Raw genomic sequence first — 25,793 nt, 5'->3', positions numbered from 1 at the left:
TCTGAGGTCTATTCCAACTCTATAGTCTATGATTCTATGAGAGAGTGTGATACCAATATAGATACTAATAAAATTACATTAATTGAGGTATCAGTAGGTTAAATGTTTTTGAATATTTACAAAAAGCTCAATTTTAAGCTAAGACTGTCCAACTCTGGTCAAATCATTATTCTCATCTTCTTCAATGTCAATGTGCTTATGTATCCTTTTAATAATAATAGAGTAAAATAATACATGTAATAATAATAATAAATACAGGAAAATAATACATGTAATAATAAATAGAGTAAAATAATAATTGCAATAATAATAATATCAGAGTGAAATAATAAATCTATTAATAATAATAATAAAAATAGAGTAAAATAAATGTAATAGTAGCAACAATAATAGATGTAAATAAATGTATCATATATTCTCGAGTATAAGCTGAGCCAAGTATAAGCCAACCAGGACCCTCACCAGAGTATAAGCCAAGGGGGGCTTTTTCAGTCTTAAAAAAGGGGCTGAAAAACTAGGCTTATACTCAAGTATATACAGTATATGCAAATCACCCTGAGTCTCCATGGAGAGAGATGGTGGTCTAGAAATAATAATAATAATAATAATAATAATAATAATAATAATAATAATAATAATATCAGAGTGAAATAATAAATGTATTATTATTAATAATAATAATAAGAAGAAGAAGAAGAAGAAGAAGAAAAAGTCAAAAATCAGAAACTCCTCAAAGCACAGCAGACAAAAAATCAGTACAAGAAAACCACACTACAAACTAGAGCTGACAGCTGGCACAACAAAACATTGCATGGAAAGTTCCTTGACAAAATTGAAGGAAAAGCTGACAAGAAGAAGACCTGGCTCTGGCTCACGAATGGGACCCTGAAGAAGGAGACAGAAGGCCTGATCCTTACAGCCCAGGAGCAAGCCATCAGGACAAATGCAATTAAGGCTAAGATCGAAAAATCAGCTGATGACCCAAAATGCAGACTGTGCAAGGAAACTGACGACACCATTGATCATCTCCTCAGCTGCTGTAAGAAAATCGCACAGACAGACTACAAACAGAGGCACAACTATGTGGCCCAAATGATTCATTGGAACTTATGCCTCAAGTACCACCTCCCTGCAGTGAAGAACTGGTGGGATCACAAACCTGCAAAAGTATTGGAAAATGAGCACGCAAAGATACTGTGGGACTTCCGGATCCAGACTGACAAAGTTCTGGAACACAACACACCAGACATCACAGTTGTGGGGGAAAAAAAGGTTTGGATCATTGATGTCGCCATCCCAGGTGACAGTCGCATTGACGAAAAACAACAGGAAAAACTCAGCCGCTATCAGGACCTCAAGATTGAACTTCAGAGACTCTGTCAGAAACCAGTGCAGGTGGTCCCGGTGGTGATTGGCACATTGGGTGCCGTGCCAAAAGATCTCAGCCAGCATTTGGAAACAATAGACATTGACAAAATCACGATCTGCCAACTGCAAAAGGCCACCCGACTGGGATCTGCACGCATCATCCGAAAATACATCACACAGTCCTAGACACTTGGGAAGTATTCGACTTGTGATTTTGTGATATGAAATCCAGCATATCTATCTTGTTTGCTGTGTCATAATCATAATAAGAATAATAATAATAACAGTAGTAGTAATACACTTTATTTGTATTCCACCTTATTTCCCCGAAGGGACTTAGGGAAGATTCCAATAATAAAAGACATACATTCAATGCCTGAACATAAATATATAATTATGAAAGTTGACAACTCAACATATATAAACAAGTTGTAAATTAACAACTAAAATTAAATTAGGAAACTCCACCTATTATATCAAACCTGAAGCAAAACAAAACATCAAACAGAGGCGTCAGTTTCCCAGAACCAGCAGGGATCCTTGTGGGCAAAGATTGGTCATTGCTCAAGTTGTCTACTGAGTTATCGGGGCAAACAGGGCATGGGTACAGATGGCTGATATTAATCAGGGTTATAATGGCAGTGCTACCATCTGTTCCTCCTCCTCCTCATAAGCCAGTGAGCAAAAGTACGAGTAATAATCTGGCTGCCAATCTCTGGACCAGTTGAAGCTTCTGAACTATCTTCAAAGGCAGTCCCACGTAGAGAGCATTGCAGTAGTCCAAGCGGGATGTGACTAAGGTTGGACTACCATGGCCAGATCTGGCATCTCAAGGTATGGGTGCAGCTGGCGCACAAGTTTTAACTGTGCGAAGGTGCTGGTGGCCACTGTCGACACTTAGGGCTCCAGGGTCAGTGATGATTCCAGGATTACCCCCAGTGAACCTTCAGAGGGAGTGTGACCCATCCAACACAGAATGTAATCCCACACCCTGACTTGGTTTTTGTGGGACTACACTTCCCACCAGCCTCTGTCACCTGATTACCAATTGATGGGTGTTCTGTCACGCGCTGGGCCTGTAACTATTGTCTTTTGTATAGGACGTATACTTTAAGGCCAGCGGGAAGCCAGGGCGCCTCAAAGAGAGGTCCTTGGGGATTTTCCTGAAAGGGATGGTCTTTTGAGTCTTTAATGAAATAACAAAGTATTTATTGTTGAACAAATAATAAATCTTCAAGGAGTCAAATAACACTTCAAGGTTTCCTTAATAAACTGTTGGCTTTTCAATCTTGTCCCCAGGGGACGGGCAATTGGCTTTGGATAACTGTACTTTCTCTGTAAGAAGAAAACCCCCTTATAACCTCTCCCAGGCTGTCTATCATATGGGCCTAGCTGATGTGGGACCTACTACCGATTCCAAATGCATCTGGGTATCGAGTGGACCTACCAACCAAGGCTTGCAGATGTTTCAGCTGGGGTTCTGTGGATCTGTGATGCTGTTCTGTCTCCGAGGTTTCTTTGGAAACTTTAGGGCTGTTTCCCTCAGGAGCTATGAGGCTGAGAGGCTGTGAGCTCTCAGCCAGAGCTTTTGGGACTTTTCCCCTGGAATTTCTGTTTTCTCGGATGTTCTATATCCCTGGATGTTCTTGAGATATGAAGCTTTTCTACGGGACGAGCTGGTCTACGTCCTATAGCTTTGCTTCCTTAAGTGAGACTGACTTAAAAATGGCTCCTTCCCTCCCAGAGCCCTGAACAAGGGGCGGAACCAAAATTAATGATGATGGACAGGCGGCCTGCCCTATGACTGCAAATATTAGCAGAAAGAAAATAAAGTTGGAGCTTCTGGTACAGCTGTACCAGCACAATGGGGATTGTAGAACATCTAGAACATTTCAAATTATGGAATATCCATCTATCTATCTACTTGTGTCTTCAATCTGCCTGTGACTTTTGGAGACTCCGTAAAAAGAATTCTTTTCGGTAAGGAATTCTCAAAGGTCATTTTGCAAGTTCCTTCCTCTGAAACATCACCTACAGAACTTGGTATTCCTTTTTAAAAAAATAATTTTTATTGAGGAAAAGTAAGGATTTTCATGACATGGAAAGTGTGGGAATGTTTTAGATATAGGAAAGTAGGAATACATAAGAGTATTGATTTGAGAGGGAGAAGAAAGAGAAAAGAGGGGGGGGGAGATAAAACAAAAGGAAATACAAGAGGGAATACAAGGAGGATTGGTGACTTCCGATCACTTCCTGGTGGGATTGGTTCTTGTTTCTTCTGTCTTCTTTGAAGTTGACTCTATTTATCATTTTTATTCTATGTCAAATGAATATTTTTCTGTTGTCTGAATTTATACAGACTTTGAAGCATGTTCAGTCGTTTTTTTAATTGGCGTAACTTGATACTTCTTTAAATGGTATTGTACAGGACTGAGGTGACAGGGAAGAATCCCTTTTAGATCCCACCGCTGCCACCAAATTGTAAAGAGGTCTGACAGGGGGGAATCCTTTTTAATCCCACCGCTGCCACCAATTTGTACAGGTGTGTGAGGTGACAGGAATGGAATCTTTTATTTCCCACCACACAGTTACCACCAATTATAAAGATGTCTTGTTGATGATGTTAATTATATTATTATATATTTAATTATTTTTAAGATTTCTTTATTTACTTCAGAAGGTGATGTTGCTTAACTTAGTATATGATTGTGACAGAGACTTAGATGGAATAAAAATCAAAACAAGTTTATTGCATGTACAGAGCTTAGTGGTTTCAATAACTTCTTAAAGGCACTTAGATTAACGGTTACAAATAGATGTGAGGTGTTACAACTTTCAAAATACTTCTTTCTCCAAAACTAACTAGAACCTGATCCTCTTGGATCCACTGGGATTAACTTCCCCTAATCCACAGCCTCTATAAATAACCCTAAACAAGTCACCTAACTTGCTTAGTCTGGCCTAATAGAGGTCTGCCTCCCTGGTTTCCTTAACCTGAAACCAGTCTGTTCCCTGTGGCTAAAAATCACAGACTAAGATCCAAACTTCCCTGGTTTCCTTAAACTTGGAACCAGTCCGTTCCCTATGACTAGAAATCACAGACTGAAACTGGGTTTTCAAACATTCCCTCTTCTCTTCTCCAAACGGCGGTTGGCTCCGCCCCCGTTGTCATGGTAACCTGTCTCACCATGCTGAGCTGGTCACCCTCTGGCATCATCAGCTCTAATACTTACCATTTTAAACTTAACTAAACCTGACTGTTTAAACAAAATTAAATAAACATGTCATCTATAAACAAAATAAAATCATACACTTCTTTACAGGTATGTTAAAATATCCATATTCATAATATCTGTAATTTTATTAATCCAATCATCCACATTAGGTATTTATTTTATTTTCCATTTTTTGCATATTCTATCCTGCCTACTGTAGTAATATATGTAAATTATTTATTTATTTATTTATTTATTTATTTACAGTATTTATATTACGCCCTTCTCACCCCGAAGGGGACTCAGGGCGGATTACAATGAACACATATATGGCAAACATTCAATGCCAACAGACAAACAACATTCAGTTTTAGACAGACACAGAGGCATTTTAACATCTTTCCAGGTTCACGATTCCGGCCACAGGGGGAGCTGTTGCTTCACCGTCCATTGGTGGCTGTTCTTCCTCATTCTTTTCCTCGTGAGCAGTTTTATGGTGTTGTAGATTAGTTAAATTAGCCTCCCGCATAAAGCGTACCTAAATTTTCCCTACTTGACAGATGCAACTGTCTTTCGGGGCTGCTAGGTCAACAGCAAGCCGGGGCTATTTTTTTTAATGGTCGGAGGCTTAACCCGACCCGGGCTTCGAACTCATGACCTCTCGGTCAGTAGTGATTTATAGCAGCTGGTTACTAGCCAGCTGCGCCACAACCCGGCCTCCGGTTATCTTGATTTTTATCGAAAGTTGAGTCCGTTATACCTATAAGAAAGATTCTGGCTTCATTGAGAACTTGGTATTCCTCTGTGGTCTCCCATCCAGGTCCTATCCAGGGTGTTGCGTATTGTAGATGGTAATAAATGGAAGCTTTTCCATCTGCTTCTGAACCAAAGTCACCCTGCAGTGTAATAATGCGCCACTCAGGCTTGTGAAAGAAGTAACAGGAACTTTACTCAACTATTACTCAAACAGAGCAATAATATATACAATAGTCGCTCTGATTATTCACAGAGAATAGAGGGAATAAACAGTCCTTTTAAATAGTCCTTAAATATGCCTCAATGCCTTAGAAACAATAAGGCTTTAGGGAGTTGGCAGCCATCTTCTTTCCTGGCTGTTTCCAGTCAGCACTCTCTTTCAATCACTATCACTCACCGAGGTAAAAGCTGCACAAACCGGTTCTCTCAGTAGCTTGGCAAAGAAAACAGCCAATCAGATTTGCCAGCTTTTCACAGGCTCGGCCAATCAGCTGCTGACACATAATCTACCAGTTTGCTAGCTCTTCATAGGCTCAGCCAATCAACTGCTTACACATATTCTTCCAGTTAACCCATTAAACCGTGGTGTCTTTTACAAACCCCAACACAGGGCACTCCCTGTTTAGCTTTCCTTCTTTCAGTCTCTTCTCTAAACATAAAATAATACATAATAATAATAATAAAACTTTATTTATACCCCGCCACCATTTCCCCGCGAGGACTCGGGGCGGCTTACATGGGGCAGAGGCCCAAACAACATAGGACAAAACATAGGCAACATAATGCAAATCGCACTATAAAAAGATAAAACAGTAATACAATATAACCCAAAATGCTCTCCTCAAGGAATATTAACAATACCAGTGAAGGATACAGAGTGCATCTACACTATAGAACTAATGCAGTTTGACTCCACTTTAACTGCAATCACTCCATCTTATGGAATCTTGAGAATTGTAGCTTTAAAAGGCTTTGCGGCTTCTGAAGCAAATAGTGCTGGTACTTCACCAACTACAACTTCCATAGCATTGAGTCATGGCCGTTAAAGTGGTGTTAAACTGCATTCATTCTAGAGTGTAGATGTAACCCCCGTCTCTTTATCTTGAGCCATGCAAAGTCTATAAATTGTTTCTGTTTCCACATTAGCAAGAAATTAACTCTCTTTTAAAGATTTAGGGCCCTGTCTGGACCAAGCCATGTGCCTAATTGTGGGGGATATCATTCTTGCCTCCTTGCTTCTCCAGCTATCCATCACATAATAGCACCAATTGGTCTGCAAAGAGGAACGCAACCAGACAGACTACATGGCCAGCAAAAATGCCAATTTAAATTAATCATTAAGGATTGGCCGCAAGACCACGGCAGCAGAGAGAGGAAACTCTGCATAATCAGAGCTTCAAACGGTTCTTTCTGTAACCCTCCCACAGTTCTCACATCCATCTCACATCACTCCTTTTCCTCAAAAAAGGTCATATTTTCGGGTCCCGTTCTGACATCGTTTTATCCCCAGAACAGATGGCAGTTGAAACACAGAAGCTAGGAGCCTGTTGGTACCTTATGGATGTGTTATATTCTTTGGGTATTTTGGTCTGATGCGGAGTGTGCTCATTCATTTCGAGATGAAGGAAATAGGGCTGTGTGTTCAGTGCCATTGTGCCTGTCCTGCACATGTTAGTAGCCATGTTGTTGTTTATTCATTCAGTCACTTCCGACTCTTCGTGACCTCATGGACCAGCCCACGTTAGTGGCCATGTTGATGGGCATATGTAACGTTGCCATTCAGTGAAAGAGTTGCATAGACCAACACTCAGTTCTGCATGCATAAATTTATGCAACACAACTCTGATGTATGTTGTTGGACACGGGTTTTTCATATAATCGGAATAATAGAATCACAGAGTTGGATATGATCACATGTGCTGCCAAATTCAAGTTCACTCAATGTGGGAATTCCAAGTAGATCATCTCTCTCACGTAATTGTCCAAGTTCTTTCTGAAGACATCTGGAGAAGAAGTCCTCGAGGTCTCTTTAGGCAATTGCTTCCATTCTGACTGTCAAGATGTGTTCTGGTTCAGTCTGATGATGAAGGGGGATTTGGGTTTATGCAGGCTGACCAAAGCAATGTTGATGTGGGAAATCTTGAAGGCTCTGATGATGCTGGGACTGTTGAAGGCTCTGGCTTTGAATTGTCAGAGAGGCCACAAGCTGGCGAGAAAACAGAAAACAATGATAAGGGTGACCTTTCACTAGATTTAGAACATCAAGAAGCTCCAGGTGTTTCAGGCAGCGAGTCAGAGGAATCTTAGACAGAGATACAAGGTTGAGGTTGAAGGTTCATCGCCCCAGATGTTCCCTTAGAATAGCTGGTAAACACGTGGGAATTCAAGGGCAGAGAAATGCCTTTCTGGCTTGTAAACATGGCTAAATACAGGAGAAACAGAAAGTGATTTCAGACTAACCAATGTTGATCTTTGGAAGCACATCTCCTGCCTTCTTTAAGCTCATGGAAAAGGACTCTCATTTGTGTTCATGCCTGGAAACTGTGTTTTGCTTTCTACCCTGAAGTTCACGGTGACTTGTTTTTCAGGACTAATTTCCTATATCTGAGACTTGGATTTATATTCTGCAAATTTCTTTTACTACTGGATTATATTGTTTTTGTATTGACTATTTGAATGTTTGCTATCTTTACTGCTTTTTATTCAGACTTTGCTATCTTTTATCAATAAACTGTTTAAACTTAGCCTACTGTGGTGGAGTGTGTGTTAAGAGCAAGGTGAACCAGCGCTGAGGTGCAACAAGATGCTCCTTCTAATGTTCAATGGAAACCTATCCTCCTATAACATTGACCCATTCAATCTGGTCCTATCCTTTGGGACAGTTCATGATATTACAAAAGCAATTGAAAACATTCAAAAAGAGAATTGTGCTAGAGATTATGGTGGGAATGAGACCCCATCTATGATCACATCTACACTGCCCTATACTGCAGTTTCAGAATACAGATTATCTATATTGAACTGGATTATATGAGTCTACACCAGGCATGGGCAAACTTCAGTCCTCCAGGTGTTTTGGACTACAACTCCCACAATTCCTAACAGCTGGTAGGCTGTTAGGAATTGTGGGAGTTGTAGTCCAAAACACCCGGAGGGCTGAAGTTTGCCCATGCCTGGTCTACACCGCCCTATAAGGGCATTCTGAAACTGCATTATAGGGCGGTGTAGACCAGGCATGATCAGGATCCAGGCAGGTTCACACAAAGAGAGACAATCTGCCAAATTGCCTGGGCCTGAGCCATTTCGGACTTTAGAGGTCATGACCAGCACTTTGAATTATTTCCAGAAACAAATGCAGATAGATTTATTTGGGAGAACAATTAAGGGGTGACGGGGGAGTTTTCAAAGGTTCAGTGTGCTCAGACATTAGTAGTGATAACAAAACCACTCGCATTAGCATTGTAGGCAAAGCACGAGTCTCTTGGAATTCAGAACATGATTCCTTTTAAAGCAACTGGTTGTTGTTTTTAATAAGTGGCTTGTCGCCATCCCTCATGGAATAAAGTATAACACGTTAATGGTGCATTGCTGATAATCTACTTCTGCCGTTATCAAGTATCCCACATGATGGTGATCTATCCCAAAGTGATGTTTTTGGGAGACTGGATGATGTATATTTAAAAAAATGAGCCGCATGAGCAGTTAATGGATGAGGACCTTGTAAGGGTCTTTACATCCAACAAATTTGAGAGAAAAAGAGCACTTTGAGGCAATTGGTCCTCTACATTTGCAGGTTTAATTTTGAAGATTTGATTAATATATTATACTAGCCGTGCCCGGCCACGCGTTGCTGTGGCGAAGCATGGTGGTATGGGAAATAAAGTATTGAGGAATTGGTGGTAGTTAAGGTAAAGGGTAAAGGTTTTCTTCTGACATTAAGTCCAGTTGTGTCCGACTGCACACTGAAGTGGATTATATGGCAGTGTGGAGTCAAGATAATCCAGTTCAAAGCAGATAATATAAGATTATAAATGGGTTATATAGCTGTGTGGAAGGGCCTTGAGTCTACACTGCCATATAATCCAGTTCAAATTTGATAATCTGTATTTTATAGGCAGTGTGGAAGAGGCCTAAGTGAGGCCTCACTCTGCCTGTCCCCTGGGCTGAGTGGGTTGCTAGGACGCCAAGTGGGCAGAGCTTAGCCTTTTAACTGGCAGCAATTGGATAAAAACAATTATTCCTCTCCCTCTAATTAGGACTTTATTTTTCTTTTCTTTTTGTTGTATGAACGTAGAGGCATGGATGAGGGGTTGTGCTGCCAAGTTTAATGTTTCTGGGATGTGTAGTTTTGTTGTTTTGTCCTAGGCCGAAATTTCATTACCCTTTTATATATATAGATGGTTTAAAGTAAGGATGGGAAGTAGGCTGAATTAACTATTTCCTGAATGGAGCATAGCACAGAGAAGTTGCCTTTGGAGACTACAACTTCCCAAATCGTGGTGGCTCTGTTGGAGACTAGCCTGGAGGGGAAGTAAAGGAGAGAATTCCAGGAGAGCAATAAAACAAGCCTTTTATTATCACAGCTGATGATAAGGCAAAACAGCTGTAGGTACCCACATTTTGTGGGTCCGTACCATGCAAATGGCCGTCGCAACGTATGCGTAGCAAACAAATAATTTATATCTCAGCTTATCTAGAATTGACCAATGGCTGAGGATCTTCCCTACCTTCCACACCTACTTGGCACAAGTGATACCAATGACCTAACTTGTTTACTCTGAGCTTTCTTCTCTCTCTGGATCTTCCTGAAGGAAGGCACCAGCTCACAGGAAGGGAAGGGTACAGGCCCTGTGTTGCACATACTACTTTGGTTCATACAAGATGCTTATATTGTCTATAGAAAGGCTATATGATATATGCAGAGGCAAAGCTATGTTAGGCAAAAGTTTACTATTTTCTGGCTTATGGTCCCTACAGCTCAGCGTGTTAAACCACTAGCTGCAGGATATTTGCTGACCAGAGGGTTGGCAGTTTGAAGCTGTCAGCCTTAGCTTCTGCCAACCTAGCAGTTTGAAAGCATGCAATACGAGTAGATAAATAAGCACTGCTGCAGTGGGAAGGTAAAAAGGTGCCCCATGCAGACATGCCGGCAACACGATCTGAGAGGTCTATGGACAACAGGCTCCTCGGCATGGAAATATGGAGTTGACCATCCTCTCCAGACGCCGGAGATGAAAATGGGAATCCTTTACCTTTGTCTGTGTATTGTATGTCGTTGCTTACTGTATAAAAAACACTGAATGTTTGCCATATACAGTAGAGTCTCACTTATCCAACACTCGCTTATCCAACGTTCTGGATTATCCAACACATTTTTGTAGTCAATGTTTTCAATATATCGTGATATTTTGGTGCTAAATTCATAAATACAGTAATTACTACATAGCATTACTGCGTATTGAACTACTTTTTCTGCCAAATTTGTTGTCTAACATGATGTTTTGGTGCTTCATTTGCAAAATCATAAGCTAATTTGATGTTTAATAGGCTTTTCCTTAATGCCTCCTTATTATCCAACATATTCACTTATCCAACATTCTGCCAGCCCGTTTATGTTGGATAAGTGAGACTCTACTGTATGTGTACTGTAATTCGCTCTGAGTCCCCCAGGAAGATAAAGCGGAATATAAATAAAGTCTAGTGTTATTAACTTCAAATTGGCTGGCAGAATATCTGCATTTGGTGGCATGGATCTCAGTCACTGACTGAAATTGTGGGAGTTGCAGTTCGAAAAATAACCTTCCAAAACTCAGACTGCCGGTTTTCATATATTCCTATGCAAGTGCTTATCTGTTCCAAAAGAAAACCATAGCCAAGAGAATAGGTTGTTGTTATTATTATTATTATTATTATTATTATTATTATTATTATTATTATTAAACTTTATTTGTACCCCGCTAGCATCTCCCGAAGGACTCGATGAGGCTTACAAAGGCCAAGGCCTCTGAGCATTTATTTTTTGAGTATTTTGGAAAAGTGAGCAAATCCTCCCCCCCCCCCCCCCCCAAAATATGGACTTCTTAATTCAGGTGGGACATCTACACTGTAGAATTAATGCAGTTCGACACCACTTCAACTGTTGTTGACTCATGGGAATTGAGTTTGATGAGGCACCAGCACACTGGCAGATATGGCAAAAAGCCTTGCAAAACGACAACTCCCATGGATGATTTCATAGCATTAAGCTATGGAAGTTCAAGTGGTGTGAAACTGCATTAATTCTACAGTTCCCAGCCTTTGGTCACCCAGCTCCCACAATTCCTAACAGCTAGTAAGATGGCTGGGGTTTCTCGGAGTTGAAGTCCAAAACCCTGGGAGAAACAGAGGTTGGGAACCTCTGGGCTAAAGCATTATTTAAAGAAACCTCTGCTGGAAGACCTCCAAAAAAAGATAGCCCAACATCCTCTCGACAGCCCAAAAAGTGCTTCACCATGTCTTGGGGAATTTCTTTTCTTGTCATCCAAATCTAACAGTTCATGTTCTAGTCTCTGGAGCATCCCTCTACCAATGACTAGCTTCCGGCAAATTGAGATCCAAAGTATGAGGGTTGAATGAAAAGTAATGCCTCCACCTTCGTTACTTGGGTTTGGATGGGAATATTTTAATAAATTAAATGCAGAAATATTCCTTAGAATTTGCTCTTTAAGTACGACTATTCACTTTTCCATGCAATCACCACACAATTGGATACATTTCTGCCAAAAAGTTTTCTGAAGCCGTCACGGAAGAAGTTGACACTCTGTTTCCACAACCAGCATCTCACATGACTCATCATGCACAGATCTTCCGATAGCCAAGCAAAGCAATAATGTGATCCACACGTTCTTGTGAAATGGTGATTATGCTTGAAATTTCTCTCTGAGTGATACGACAATCGTCCCAAATCAATATGTCAACCTTTTGCTTGTGAAACTCAGTGGTTGCTGTCACAGGACATCCAACTTTTTGCCAGATGTTCCCACCTCAACATCTTTAAACTTACTCGCCCAACGACGCACAGGATTCGCATCAACACAATCCCCATAAACAGCTTGCATTCTCTGATGAATCTCCTTTGGGGTGACACCTTCTGCTGTCAAGAATTCAATGACTGCACATTGCTTAAGTCGCATTGACCAACCGTCTGCGCAGGGTTCCATACTTCGCACTTTAACAACACAACCGTTCAATGCTAAGGCTTCCCACCAAATGGAACTGTAGAGGAGAGTCCACTGAACAAGCCAGGACCTGCCGCATACCAGGACGGCCATCTGTTGAGGAGTTATGAAGGCGGAGGCATTACTTTTCATTCAACCCTCGTATTTGTGATGAGTTGAGGTCAACAAGAGACCGTCCCCCGGGCGATGTTTAACTAGCTGCAAATACAATGAATTCAGATTCAGAATATCCTGGGGAATTCATTCCGCGCTATACACCGGGGAGAGACTGAGCTTGGGCAGTTTATTCAGCAGATGCAGACAGGATCAATAAAACACTTCTCATTACAAGTCCCGGTGCTTTGATTTAACAAGAAACCAATAACCAGATGTCTGGGTCATTCCTGAACTGCACACTTCTTCCACCTGCCCCAATCTTTACTCGATGCATCATTTTCTACTCTTGTTGTAGGCAAAGTGCAGATTTAAAGCTTGCATTGCAAAATTGGCTCAGCGCTGGGCATTTTAACTGCCTTCTCTCCCAATGCAATGATTTGGGGAGGCTGGTTTCTTTTCTTGCATTAGAGACATGGACACAGTCAAAGAGTAGTAAGTAAAATATAATGGTTACAATCTGGTTGGTCATCTAGAGCAGGCCTAGGTAACTTCAGCCCTCCAGGTGTTTTGGACTCCAACTCCCACAATTCCTAACAGCCGGTAGGCTGTTAGGAATTGTGGGAGTTGGAAGTCCAAAACACCTGGAGGGTTGAAGTTTGCCCATGCCTGGTCTACACTGCCCTATAATGCAGTTAAATGGCATTCTGAAACTGCATTATAGGGCAGAGTAGAGGAGGCATGATCGGGATCCCGGCAGGGACACAAAGAGAGACAATCTGCCAAATAGCCTGGACCTGGCTGTTGTTTTCTGGGGGCATCCTCTGTTTGGGAGGTGTTGATTTGCCCAGGCACAAATCAAAGAACATTAAAGGCACTGCAGACTAAATTCAACCAGAGAAGTCAGCCATAGCACTTGATGAACCAACCTGGACACAGAATATTATTTGAGAGCACAGACATGCTGGACCACTCTGACAATCATCATGTCAGACTACAAAGAGAAGCCATTGAAATCCACAAGTATGTGGACAATTTCAACAGAAAGAAGAAAACCATCAACATGAACAAAATCTGGCTAACAGTATTGAAAAACATCAGAATCAAGACAGTAAAAAAGGAAAACTCAGAAATAGGGGAACTCCAGACAACAAACACTCAAGTGCCAGTTAACACCGCCCAAAACACAGGATGCCTCCAGGTAACAGAGACCAGGCTACCTCTATGCAAATACCCTTATTGATTGACTTTGCAGCTTCATGGCAACTCAATGCTTATCAAGCTTGCTAATTGCAACACTCACATTTGCTTCAAACAGACAAGGGTTCTTTCTCTCACCTTGGACATTATTCCACAGTTATATATACACTCCACTTGCCTCATTGCCAACAGACCTCTGAGGATGCATAATAATAATAATAATAATAATAATAATAATAATAATAATAATAATTTATTTATATACCACTCTATCTCTCTGAAGGGACTCAGGGCAGTTTCCAACATAGGTAAAATATTCAATTACCAATACACAACGTATAACACAACCATAATAAAACATCGACATAATTACTATGACACGACATACTCATACAAAATTAAAACCAGTGCATGCCACAGATGCAGATGAAACGTTAGGAAAGAATGCTGCTGGAACATGGCCATACAGCTTGAAAAACTCACAGCAACCCAGTGATTCTGGCCACGAAAGCCTTTGACAACACAATACAGGTTCTTGGCCAATAATATCCTTGCTGGATTGGACCATATATCCATTCAGAACACCACTTTAACTCCATGGTCAGTAAGTTCTCAATGGATTCAGGATCGTAGAGTTGGAAGGAACCACGAGGATCATCAGCCCATGCAATAATACACAACAAAATTACTCACGAAAGATCGCCTTTTATCTTCGATCATTTCCATATCTCACTGTAACTGATTCCACTTAGATGTTAGGAAAAGCTTATTTGTGGTAAGACCTGTTTGATAATGGAATAGATTGAATGGGAAGATGATGGATTGTCCATCTTTGGTGATCTTTCAGCAGACGTTGGATGGGAATCTTTGAGGAGTCTTTTATCACAAATACCTGCATGACAAGTGCTTATCATTAGAAGTCTCTCAACACGGTCTAGACCAGGCATGGGCAAACTTAGCCCCTCCAGGTAGGCTGTTAGGAATTGTGGGAGTTGAAGTCCAAAACACTTGGAGGGCCCAAGTTTGCCCATGCCTGGTCTAGATTGGTCTTCTCTCAGGGTTTTTGGAAGGCCCTTGGGGTCCCTTCCAATACCATGATTCCGAATTATTTGCAAGCATCCTGCCGTGTTGACCCGTTAGCAAATTAAAAGCCCAATAAGTCTTGGATAAGTCTCGTTAATTGGCATAATACCTGAACGAAAGACCATTTCTCCACCCAACCCTGTTTTTCCCCCCAGGACCCCCCAAGAGGCTCCCCTTCACGAGTTCCGATTAGCACGCCTCTTGATGAAGACGGCTGCCCTGGGATGTAATTAACACCGCACAGCCATCCGTCTATCTTTGCCCCCGCCGTTGCCATGGCGATGCCCATTCCACGCAACCGCTGGATGCATTGTCATGGTCCTTAGAAGTTTTCGGGTTTTGTCTTTTTTTAATGAAGTGTCGGGAATAATTGCTTTCTCCTGGACTGGGCCCCAGGAGGCTGGGGGGAAAAACACGGTTATAAATAAATACATGTAAAGAGTGGCTCCGCGTGAGCACCAGCATCACTCCGGAGGAGTTCAGGAAGGCTGAGAGGACCTCTTCACATCTCCCCGCTCTTGAAGAGGCAACCTGCAGAGAGACTGATGAGGAACCGGAATTAAAACCTGGCAGGGAGATGGAGCTCCCCTCTTGATGTTTTTTCTCTCTCTCCTCCAACTGATGCTCCTTTTCTTCCACTCTCAGATGCAAATGGAAGATTGCTAACTGGTTGTGGTCTTGTCTCTTGTCAATGCCACTGTAAACGAGAGACACACGAGAAACGAGAAACATCTGTGGGCCACATGATGTGCAAGGATCACAGTTGCAACAGGGACAGGATTGGACAGGAATCAGCAGTGTGAAGCAGCAGCTCAAAAACCCAATGCAATAGATGGAGGCTGCATCACCGCCACATAGAGGCAAGGAGCCTCTCAAGAAGGAGCTCACAGGTTCTGAAGTTTATAAAATACTAGCTTTGCCCGGCCACGTGTTGCTGTGGCTCATGGGAATCGTTTGTTGGCCAGGTGGAATAGCAGTGAATAGCCATGCAGTCTCAAAGCCTGGCCGTTTTCTGGAGTAGCTGGAGCTGTTTGTTGTATGAACGTAGAGGCATGGATGAGGGGTTGTGCTGCCAAGTTTAGTGTTTCTGGGATGTGTAGTTTTGTTGTTTTGTCCTAGGCCAATTTTTTTTTTTATCCTTTTAAATATATAGATCAATGATATTTCCAAATCAAGATAAATATGATGGTGATTGTACAAGAACAGCTGAGGGAGCTCTTGAGAGGAACAGATTGTTAGGGATTCCTCTTCTTCAGAAGAGGAAGGGGAGCAGGAAAGTATTCATGAGTCAGAGGGGCAGTCGGAATCTGAGGAGGAGATTTTGCAAGTACAGTAGTCTCACTTATCCAACACTCGCTTATCCAACGTTCTCAATTATCCAACGCATTTTTGTAGTCAATGTTTTCAATATATTGTGATATTTTGGTGCTAAATTCATAAATACAATAATTACTACATAGCATTACTGCGTATTGAACTACTTTTTCTGCCAAATTTGTTGTCTAACATGATGTTTTGGTGCTTCATTTGTAAAATCATAACCTAATTTGATGTTTAATAGGCTTTTCCTTAATGCCTCCTTATTATCCAACATATTCGCTTATCCAACATTCTGCCGGCCCGTTTATGTTGGATAAGTGAGACTCTACTATACCCACATTTCAGGAAAGGCGAAAGGAAACAGAGCAGAGAATAGCTGCCAGAAATGCAGCTGAGTAATTGGGAACTGCCCTAGCTGCTGTGGAGGAATTCAGGGCTATAAATCAGAAGCAGGTGCAGTCAGCTTTTGCTGGTATCAAACTGACTCTAATGCCTAAGCCTTCGCTCCCCTTGTGCCTGCTTCAGGTCTGCATCTGGGAAACTGCTCCTAAGGATTTATTTCTGTTTCTTTGTCTGAAGTAAGGCTGCTACTTGATTTGGGAATTTATCAGACTTAAGAGCTGTGCTTGCCCTAAGACTTCCTTGCTTTCTTTTGCATTATACCACTGAGTGTGCTGTTCTTTATGTTTTGCTGAAGTAAAGCAGTTTTCATTTACTTACCACATTGTTTTAAGGCTGTTCTTGAAAGACAAAACAGGACACAGATATTGAATAAATGTTGGAGGTTGTAGATATAAATAAATAGAAACTTTACCACAGTTTCTGAATTGAAATATACTTCGCAGTATAATAAAGTGTCACCCAGGTTTATGTAACAAGTCATGATATGTCCAAGTGGAAACTATAAGTTACTGCAGTTTTGCTTTGCTTTATAAAGGGAATGACAATATTAATATGAAAAATGCCTCTTAATCCAAATGTTAACATATATTCTGTTTTACATACAAATTCAACTTAAGAACAATCCTACAGAACCTATCTTGTTGGTAGCTTGGGAACTGCCTGTGTTTCTTCAGCTCCAGAAACTCGGATACAATAGAGCAATGGGTTCAAACTACAGGGAAAGAGACTCCACCTCAACACCAGGTAGACTGTACTGATGGCAAGAACATTTGACGGGAAAGTGGGGTTTATGAGTGTGGTGGAGAGTCATTTTTTCGGGGCTTTAAAGCAGAGACTGAATGGCCATCTGTCCAAAGTGCTTTGATTGTGTCTTCCTGCATATCAGAGGGTTGGAATAGATGGCCTTTATGATTTCTTTTTATTTATTTACATCATTTCTATCCCAACTTTCTCACCCGAGGGGACTCTTCCAACTGTATGATTATGATCTCTTCCAACTTTATGATTCTATGAAAGCTGGCAATCTAACTTCAGTTTAAAGACTTACAGAGAAAGAGAGTCCACCACTCTCCAAGACATTTCTGTTCCATTGTTCAACAGCTCTTACATCAAAGAAGCTCTTCCCAATGTTTAGGTGGAATCTATTTCATTTTTATTTAAATCCATTGGTGCGTATTATAATCTTTGAAGCAGAAGAGAACAAGTTTGCTCAATCTTCTACAAGTCAGCTATCCCGTCACCTCAAAATATCCTCCAAGTTTAACACATCCTAAGTTGTTTCTCAGAAAGCTTGATTTTCAAATGTTTTACTTCTTTGATCACCCTTCTCTAGACACCTTCCAGCTTGTCCATATCCTGCTAGAATTCTGGAGCCCAGAACTAGAAACAGGGATATTTCAGGTGAGTTTTTTTTCCCCATCATGTCAGAAGCAACTTGAGAACATACTGCAAGTCGCTTCTGGTACGAGAGAATTGGCCGTCTACAGAGATGTTGCCCAAGGGTCGCCCGGATGTGCTACCATCCTGTTGGGAGGCTTTTCTCATGTCCTTGGAAACTAGAGCTGACAGACAGGAGCTCATCCCATCTCACAGATTCAAACTGCCAACCTTCAGGTCAGCAACCCAACCTTCAGGTCAGCAGTTCAGCTGGCACAAGGATTAACCCATTGCGCCGCTGCGGCTGCTGTAGGTGAGGTCTAACCAAAGCAGAAGAAAGTGGGACAATTATATCATTTTGCACTATGTACTTGTTGATGCAGCCTGGAATTGCACTGGCTTTTTTTTTGGGGGGGGGGGGGTCACATATCACATGCTTAGCTTGGGTCTACTAAGTCTGTTAGATATTTCTATTAATGGGTTTATCCCAGGGGAATTCTGGTTTCTGGCATTGGATGAACTTTTAGCCTAGCTCAAGAAAGCTCCTGTTAACAACCCAAACTCAATCAATGTTCACTTCTTGCAGCCAAAGCATTGTTTTCATTTTGGAAAATCTTCAGAGGTTGATTGACTGCAGGATTCAAAGGTATAAACTTTGACTGTTGCTGTGAGATCTCTCTCTGAGGTTTCTCCTTCCAGCTTCCTGCCTGAGCCATGATGTGGAAAGGGCTCTTAATTGAAATTCAGACCATGTTGCTAATTGATTTCTGGCATCTCTCTGTTTGCTTTCTATTTCCTTTCCTGCGGCTTTCTATCTTCCCATTGACAAAATCTATGGCCCAAAGTCATAGGAAGCAGCAAGCTGACTCCAGAACCAAGGCTCTTTCACTGATAAGTTATGTTACCTTGATTTGAAGAGAGGTATACCTGCTGGCGGAAGTCTCTCTTTCGAATGTTGATCGTCTTCAACCCCATTTCTCTAATTAGCTGTGTGGTGATGTGTTAATTACTGTACACATGCTCTGTGATTTCTTCTGGTTTGGGAAATCACAGCTCTTCAGACCACACACAGAGACACACAGGCAATGCAGGGTGCATCTACACTGTAAAATTAATGCAGTTTTGTTGTACGATTTCAGCTAATGTGAAATCGTAGGTTTGGAAGCCTGGCACATCTCACTGTGTCAGAAAGCCAAATCAGGACACGGATGGGTAGAAGGCAAAAACAGAGATTTTATTCTTCCTGGCCAGAAAGGATGTCAGCAGAGAAAAGCACATCAAAGTACTGTACTGACATAACGCAATGGGAAGTACAGAGTATTTTAATATAATTCATAATTTGGAGAGTTTGATTTCTCAATATCAGTTCGATACCACTTTAAATGTCACAGCACAATGCTATGGAACTCTGAAGATATAGTTTCTCAAGGTCTTTAGCCTTCTTTGCCAAAAAGTGCTGGTGCCTCACCAATCTACAACTCCCATGATTCCATAGAACTGAGCCATGACAGTTAAAGTGGTGCATTAATTCTTCAGTGTAGTTGTACCCACAGAAATCAGGTGAACCCATTTATGTTTAATTTCAAACTTGAAATGAGCCTTCTTATAAGATAGCATTGAGCAACATGGTTAGCCACTTTCAAGTTCAGACTAAAAGCCAAAGATATTTCTCATTCCCATTGGTGCATGAGCCAGAAGTAGTCATTGATAACATTGTCTTGCTGTTGTTTAGTTCAAATTGGAGTAGACTCATTCAGTCAATTGTAAGATCAAATTGATTCAACAGCTCAGACTACCAAAGGCTTTCCCTCGTAGCTTCATGTATCAGGAGTCTTTTCGGGTTCCATATTGTTGTTAAAGTAGAATATTGAAAAAAGCTGGATTTGTCAGCAAATAACAAATGGCTATTAATAGCTGACATCATAATAGTGATTCCTTCCTTTTGATATCAAGAAACTGAATTCCCCAAATTATGAATGATATACATTCATATGAAATGGTATCTGCAGCTCCACAAGACCCTTTTGTTTTTCCTTAACTTTTGTCATAAATCACCTCTGGAATGTGTTCCAGTTGCACCCAAGACCCCTGTGTCAATTCCCATAATCTTTTCACAATGGATTGAGAGACAAAGGGGAATTAATGCATGTCAGAGTGTTTTCTGTTCCCATTGATGAGATCGGGGCTATCTGTGTAAAGGATCTGGCACCCATGCCTCAAGCAGGCTCCACCTGTTGAAAGAGTTACCACCTACGAGCATCTATTGTGTACACTGGACTGACCCTATTGTGCCAACTAATCCATTAAGCCCACCAAGGACTCTTTGCATATGGCCAAACTGCATTCATCTCAGAGGCGGACCATTAAATGGACTAACACTTCAAACGAACCAATGACAGTTTATTGAATTTCGCACCATACGAAAAGTGAAGATATCCGGCGGAGTCCACTCAGGACATGGGTCCTGGCAGGACAGTTTTACAGTCAATCAGCAGCTGGTTCAGATTTCCTGAATAGCTGTCAAAACAAAATAAAAACACTCTGTATTTCCAATTGTGTATGTCAGTCTTTGGGAGTGCAGACTCCGCTGACATCCTTTCTTGCCAGGAAGAATAAAAACCTCCGCTTTTGTCTTCTAACCTATCTGTGCCTAATCTGGCCTTCTGGATTAGCTGCGATTTTAGTGAAGATGAAATCACTCAACCCTTCTAGTATGAGAAGTAATATGAGTCTATGTTCCATTTGCCGGGCTACATGAGAGGAAAGCTGTGATGGCACCCATGTTTCATTGGCATCTGTCCACTATGAAAACATGCTGAAGGAAGGCCTTTTGTCAAATCCCAAATAGCTGTTCTTAATACTCATAAGATGTAGTCTCAATGTCAAGGGGTCTTGGATCTGCTCCAGGTCTGAACTTGAACCCTATCTACCCATTACAGCAAGCACATTGGATATTTCCTTTAAAGTTTGGATCAAAACACAGAGTGGATCCACTAATATGTATAATAATAATAAGTAGCTCCTTTGGAGCATTTAGCCATCCCAGTCACTCAGTAATTTGCTGGACTGCCGTCCTCCACTTCATAAATGGGTGGAGATAACCCGGAGTTAATCAAACTTCACATCTGTCTTTAAATCCAAACAGACGCTGCATGTGCGTATTAATAGATGGCTCCATTGTTGTCTCGGCGCTGCATTAAAACATCAATGCATCATGTCCTTTTTTTTTCTAGGTTGCCACCGAAAATGGTCTGCTGAGATATTCCCAAGCATGCCTTGCAGACGCGCAAGTATTAAAGGAAGGCTCATTATGCTGACTTAATTTAAGACACTAGCGCATTTTCAAGGCACACAAGGCTTATCTAACGGCTACAAACCAGAGCTATTTGTAACCGTTAAAGACATAATCAAAGGGGGACTAACTTAAATGTGAGGAGAGAGAACAAAAAGCATTTATAAGATCTATTAAAAAAGAGCAAGAAGAAAAGAACTCTATAATTCACTGCTTGTTATTTATTTATTCCCGGCACGACAGGTCTTGCCATTAAACTAGCTGGAGGAAAAGCCTGTTCCATCTTTGGGCTTCTGTGTGAAGTCCTCATGTTGTATTTTGTATATATTACTTTTCATTACTGCCACTAACCATTTCTTACTCTTCATTTTTGTCATGTGCTTTATCTCACTTACTTCCAAATAAATATAAGTAAAATCAGAAAGGGAACATTCCTAGGATAGTTCCCTAAGAAGTACAGCTTTGATTTGCCTACATCTGACCCTGCCTTTGAGGGCATTATCTTCATCATGAGCAGCCCTTGGGGACATCAGCTTCTCTATGAGGTCAGTGGTTCCCTTGAGACATGGCAAGAACACTTTTCCTCTAGGTCAGTGGTTCTCAACCTGTGGTAACATAGCAGCTCTTGAATATTTTCTTTAAAAACCCTGAATATCCCTTACCTAGATGACCCTTACTCAAAATCTTGTTTTTCCATGAAAGTGTTGACAGGACATGTTCTGCCTGACATTTGTTTTTTGCTCACAATGTAAGGTCATGCAAACCGCAGTAACGATTTGGCTTGCTGGATAATGCATACGTGAGATGAGCTATGAACATGTCAACTGAGGATAGTGCATACGTGGAACAAACTATGGATACTTCACCTGGTGTGATGAGTAATGAGTTATATAAGTTACAAGGCAACTATGCATGTCCAAAAGGATTATAATGAAATGGCAGACAAAGGTTTGAGGAAATGAGACAAAGAGAGTTCCGGTGGCTGTAGAAAAAATGACGTTTATTCTCAGTGACCAGTGAGAATATAGCAATAAGAAAAAGGAGACCTTCTCCTGTAATCAGGAAAGCGAAGGTGGCAGACAAAGAAACACAGATCCTTATATACTATTTTGGTCTACCTCCATCTATGTCACATAGGTATTATCAATCACCAATTAGTGTCAAAAAAGTCTTACTTGGCACTTAACTAAAAGCTATCTTTGCATTTTCCTAAAATATAGACTAATTCAAGACCTCTGACCCTCCATTAGCCTGATCTCTGGAATTCTCATCTCATCCATTAGGACTCCCCCTCGTCCTCCATTAATTAAGGAATTTCCTCCCTACCTTAGCTTGTCAGAGAGAGTAATTAGTATTCCCCCCTGGCGCCAGGTCCTATCTTGACATCCCAAAAAGCTTTAATTTGTCTTTTGTCCATTAGCTTATCTACTCTTGTTGATACTTAACATACGTCCCTGGCACTCAGGGTGAACTTTGGTCTTGCTTTTGCTGAGCAGAGTGTATTTTTGGGCTATAGGCCTACAATTCTGCTTATGATTACATTTTCCTATTTCTATTTCTTAACATGATTACATTCAATATATAGTTTCCAATACAAGTATTATATTTTCCCAATAAACCTTCATCAATAATAGTCAGCAAATTCCATTGTCAGTTAGCTTTTTGCACATGCTTGTGTAAAATTGTATAAATTGGAAAGCCACTACAAGCAAGGTGTGGCATTGTTTTTTCTGGACATTAGCAAACATTGTCACCTGTTCCTGGCCAAAAGTAAACTATCTTGAAGACAACTTCTGTTGTCAGTCTGCTTTCTTCACTCACGTCCAAACGAAATTCTGCAACAAATTCTGGTGCATAATAAACTCTTACTACTCTTTTCCACCTAAATCCAAGGAAGCCCCTCGGATTCTGGACCAGTATCTGGCCGCTGTGTTGGCCTGGATGAGGGTGAACAAACTGAGACTTAATCCCGACAAGACAGAGGTCCTCCAGGTCAGTCGTACGTCTGATCGGGGTATTGGGTGGCAACCTGTGCTTGATGGGGTCGCACTCCCCCTGAAGGTGCAGGTCCGCAGCTTGGGGGTCCTCCTGGATTCGGGGCTGACGCTTGAGGCTCAGGTGTCGGCCGTGGCCGGGAGGGCCTTTGCACAACTAAAACTTGTGCGCCAGCTGCGACCATACCTCGAGAAGTCTGATCTGACCAGGGTGGTCCATGCCTTAGTTACCTCTAGACTGGACTATTGAAATGCGCTCTACGTGGGGCTGCCTTTGAAGACGGCCCGGAAATTACAACTAATACAGCGTTCGGCAGCCAGGCTTTTAACCGGAGCGAATTACAGGGAGCGTTCAACGCCTCTGTTTAAGGAGCTTCACTGGCTGCCATTTACTTTCCGGGCCCAATTCAAGGTGCAGGTTATCACCTACAAAGCCCTAAATGGTTTGGGACCCACCTACCTTAGAGACCGCATCTCCCTCTATGAACCCACACGTTCTCTTCGCTCATCGGGGGATGCCCTTCTCGCGCTCCCACCACCCTCACAGTCACGGTTGGTGGGGATGAGAGAGAGGGCCTTCTCCGTCGTGGCCCCCCGGCTTTGGAACTCTCTACCTAGAGAGATCAGGCAGGCCCCTACCCTCCTCTCCTTCCGGAAGAGCTTAAAAACCTGGCTGTTTCAAAAGGCCTTCGATGTTTATTTGTTGCTGGATTGATCTATCTGTCCATTCCATAATAGTCCCGTTGTTGTTGTTTTGCCATTTTATACAGCACTTTATTGTCCATTCAACTTGAGATTTCCTTTTCCCATTTCGTATCACTCTGCATTTCGCCTGGGATCTACAAATTAGTCTCCTGTTTTTAACACTGTATCCTGCTTGTTGATTTTAATGATTGTTTTTATTGATGTTGATGTTTTTTTAATGGGATAATTGTCTTATTGTTTTGTTACTGTTTTGTTTGTTTTATTGGGCCTGGCCCCATGTAAGCCGCCCCGAGTCCCTTCGGGGAGATGGGGCGGGGTATAAAAATAAAGTTATTATTATTGGTTGGGAAAACGGGCCGGGCGAGTGTGAAAGAGACTAAGGGCCATTTGGGGGCCTACCCGACATCCACTCGGGGTGAGCAAGGAAAACACACAGGGGTACCTACAAATAACAAGCCAGATGTTTTGCCCTACAACTCTCAGAAATCCCAGCCAGTTTACCAGCTGTAAGGATTTCTGGAAGTTGAAGGCCAAAACATTTGGGGGCCATATATAAATATGTGAGGGATGTCATAGGGAGGAGGGAGCCAGCTTGTTTTCTGCTGTTCTGGAGACTATGATGTGGAACAACAGCTTCAAACTATAAGAAATAATAATAATAAATTTATTTTTGTATGCCGCCTCCATCTCCCCAGAAGGGGACTCGGGGCGGCTCACATGGGGAACAAGCCCAATATAATCACATAAAATCATAAAATAACAATTTAGACATCAAACAACACAATTTAAAACCATTTAAACAGGAGATTCCACCTGAACATGAGGAATAACTTCTTCGCCGTACAGTAGTGGAACTCTCTGCCGTGGAGTGTGGTGAAGGCTCTTCTTTGGAGGCTTTGAAGCAAAGGCTGGATGGCCATCTGTCGGGGTGCTTCGAATGTGGTTTTCCTGCTTCTTGGCAGAATGGTTTTGGACTGGATGGGCCACGAGGTCTCTTCCAACTCTAGGATTCTATGATTCTAAGTTGCAGCATATATCTATATATATAAAAGGGTAATGAAATTTCGGCCTAGGACAAAAAAAAAAAGTACACATCCCAGAAACACTAAACTGGGCAGCACGATCCCTCATCCATGCCTCTACGTTCATACAGCAAAAAGAAAAGAAAAATAAAGTCCTAATTAGAGGGAGAGGAATAATTGTTTTTATCCAATTGCTGCCAGTTAGAAGGCTAAGCTCCGCCTACTTGGTCTCCTAGCAACCCACTCAGCCCAGGGGACAGGCAGAGTTAGGCTTCACTTAGGCCTCTTCCACACTGCCTATAAAATACAGATAATCTGATTTTAACTGGATTATATGGCAGTGTAGACTCAAGGCCCTTCCACACAGCTATATAACCCATTTATAATTGACTTAATGTCAGGAGAAAACCTTTACCCTTTAACTACCACCAATTCCTCAATACTTTATTTCCCATACCACCATACTTCGCCACAGCAACACATGGCCAGGCACAGCTAGTAATATATAATATTTTAGTATTATTACCTTACAATATTATTTCATTGCCTCAGAACATAGGAAAGAACTGTAAACTTTGGTTCAATCTCGTGAGACCCAGCAAGCCTCGCGAGAATGGGACAAGCGAGCCAGAGTTATTGTTCTCTTGGCGCTTCCATACGAGGATTCTCGAAATCTCGCGAGATTGGGAGACTCTGGCTAAAGGGGAGGGTTTCTGAGGCAACTCTCGCGAGATCGGGGAGATTCGAGG

General features: G+C 41.6%; 3 long non-coding RNA genes across 3 annotated transcripts; 1 reads left to right on the top strand and 2 right to left on the bottom strand.

Moving 5' to 3' along the window:
- Window positions 1-4,092: 4,092 nt before the first annotated feature.
- LOC134295895 (uncharacterized) lies at window positions 4,093-14,786 on the bottom strand. The gene is made up of 2 exons (XR_010002455.1): window positions 14,543-14,786; window positions 4,093-7,545 (listed from the first exon to the last, which is right to left on the bottom strand). It is a non-coding gene; the product is annotated as an uncharacterized LOC134295895 (long non-coding RNA).
- Window positions 14,787-15,032: 246 nt separating this feature from the next.
- LOC134295892 (uncharacterized) lies at window positions 15,033-23,113 on the top strand. Its single transcript, XR_010002454.1, has 2 exons — window positions 15,033-18,055; window positions 21,265-23,113. It is a non-coding gene; the product is annotated as an uncharacterized LOC134295892 (long non-coding RNA).
- On the bottom strand, window positions 22,307-25,717 carry LOC134295891 (uncharacterized). The gene is made up of 2 exons (XR_010002453.1): window positions 25,571-25,717; window positions 22,307-25,059 (listed from the first exon to the last, which is right to left on the bottom strand). It is a non-coding gene; the product is annotated as an uncharacterized LOC134295891 (long non-coding RNA).
- Window positions 25,718-25,793: the final 76 nt, after the last annotated feature.

The sequence above is a fragment of the Anolis carolinensis genome, chromosome 1 (assembly GCF_035594765.1).
Source record: "Anolis carolinensis isolate JA03-04 chromosome 1, rAnoCar3.1.pri, whole genome shotgun sequence".
NCBI lineage: Eukaryota > Metazoa > Chordata > Lepidosauria > Squamata > Dactyloidae > Anolis > Anolis carolinensis.
The sequence above is the reverse complement of the archived record's forward strand: the minus strand, read 5'-3'. Positions and strand labels throughout refer to the sequence as shown.